The 2123-nt window shown below is 27.7% G+C and overlaps 1 protein-coding gene across 2 annotated transcripts in view; it reads left to right on the top strand.

Moving 5' to 3' along the window:
• Window positions 1-229: 229 nt before the first annotated feature.
• LOC127278321 (putative mediator of RNA polymerase II transcription subunit 26) overlaps window positions 230-2123 on the top strand; it is a 30706-nt gene continuing 28812 nt past the window's right edge. Inside the window, exons 1-2 of one of the 2 annotated variants that reach the window (XM_051299996.1) lie at window positions 230-771; window positions 1118-1175. The gene's annotated coding sequence lies outside the window, so the exon portion shown is untranslated. The remainder of the gene's footprint in view (window positions 772-1117; window positions 1176-2123) is intronic. The other variant, XM_051299995.1, reaches the window with a different exon arrangement.

Here is a 2123-nt window from a genome sequence, read left to right as displayed (position 1 = left end):
GACTTTTTTCACAGGGTTCGGCAGGCAGGTCATCGTAACATCCGAAATGTTACTAGTCACTCCTTTTATTGGACAAATTAAGAAATATATAGGTCTGTTCTTTTATAACTTCATACTTCCCGCCAAAATTCAACTACTACCAAAGCCTGCCCTGAGTTTGTTAAGGCTGTTCTACAAAAATACTTTCTTTACTTAAACTTGTCCAATTGCATACAAGAACATTTGTCCAGTGGCATATTTGAGTAGTTACCACCACGTGGAAAACGACAAAAACCGGTTTTAAATTAATGTGTAATAAATGTTGGAAAGTTTTATTTCCTTATTGAAGACATTTTTATGAATATTGAATATTAATTAAAAGTGTCTTCAGAGAAAATAAGTTGCAATAATAAAGTGAGTGGTGATAATGATAATATTGAATGAATCAGTGACGGTCAGTGGGAGAAGAAGAAAAAAGTAAAATATAGTGGGGCGAAGTCACACGACGCATGTTCAGCTTCAATTCAACACAGGTGACTGTATTCAATAGGCATTTGCACAGTGCTGCAGAAAGACACGTTGGTTGATTATAGTTTGCATAATCAAGTGCAATTATTCATGACATTGTCAGCTGATTATACTGTGTTAATCAGTGAATTTTATATACATATATGTGACATGTTAATACTTTATATGTGCCGTGTTGATTGTAGCTAGTCAGTGTTAAGTTTTATAATATGTATACCACGAATTCGAACGATCTTCAAGAGATATTTAGCTCTGTAAGGAAAGGTAAGCTTATTCTATAACAAGTGGTTTTTATCGTAACAATTTTAATTCAAGGACAACATTGTCATTAAATAATGTTATTCTTTGTTTTCTTTTTAATCACTGTTCTTGAAAAAATATATGTGATATATATGTTTTTAAAAAGAATTGTTATTCAATTTTTTCAAAAAATTATTTCTAAATTGATTATTTAATTGTAAATTGATTATTTATAAAAAACATCAGGATAATTCTGGATCAGTCCACTATTGATTCTTTAAATCCTGAAAAGTATTCTCGAAATTCATTCATAAAGGGTTGAAATGTGAAAGAGTAAAATTTTCCAGTTATAGATGAATTTATTTTTCAGTGTATTTGAAGAAACGGTCTAAAGGACCAAGCATAGGGAGCAGAAGTAGTTTTTTCTTGTGAGTAAAGTAAACGAGTAAAAAAATTATCTTTTGGGATGAGATGGTATAGAGGGTTAAAACAGCTTCCTTGGAAAATGGTGCATGCGCGAGATTTCATAAGATTTATACATCTTGCTTTATTACTAACCCACACTTTTGTTTTTCACTTATTTGTAAACTATAAAACCATTCGGTCAGATAATTATAAGTAAATATCTTACAGAATATCGCAGCATATAATATCATAAAATTGTCATTTATTTCATATCTTTTTATGACTAATTTGCAATTCTTAGCACAATAAAGGAAAATTAGTTTTTACTTTTTCCATTTTATATATTTTATTTTCTCTAATTTGAAATAATAATAAAAAATAAAAAAGTCATAAATTTAAGTAAAAAGTTAGTTTGGAATAAATAGGTTTCTTAATCAAATTAATAAGTCAACAATAATTGCCTTCGGGTACACAAATGAGCCAAAAGTTTTGAACGTTCATGTGAACGAAATTCGTTTTGCTACTTCTTTAAGTACGAATTTTATTACAAAATATTGTTTAAAATATCTAAAAAGAAGTTATTAATTTAATAATTGTTTAATTTACTGTTTTATTTTACATGGTCATCATAATTTTTAATAATTTATAGATTGAAAAAAATATTTCGTTCATATGAACGTTCAGAACTTTCGGCTCATGTACACAATGTATTTTTTTTTATAATGATGATGACAAATAGAATTTTTAACTATACACAGTGATAAAGAATTACTTTTTAAAAAAAAATTGATGCATAACAAATTTTCTCTGACATCTATACGGTTTTCACATTTACTTAAATCGTAAAAAACTATTTAGAAATAAATAGAATAAACTAAAAGTTGTAATGAAATTCTTCAATGCTACAGCAGTTGAAATTAATTTTAAGACAGTTATAAAAAAAAATTAACTAATAAGCGACCACCCAAGTG

Source organism: Leptopilina boulardi, unplaced genomic scaffold (assembly GCF_019393585.1).
Source record: "Leptopilina boulardi isolate dan_hultmark-lab unplaced genomic scaffold, ZJU_Lbou_2.1 LbouV2_202, whole genome shotgun sequence".
NCBI lineage: Eukaryota > Metazoa > Arthropoda > Insecta > Hymenoptera > Figitidae > Leptopilina > Leptopilina boulardi.
The sequence above is the reverse complement of the archived record's forward strand: the minus strand, read 5'-3'. Positions and strand labels throughout refer to the sequence as shown.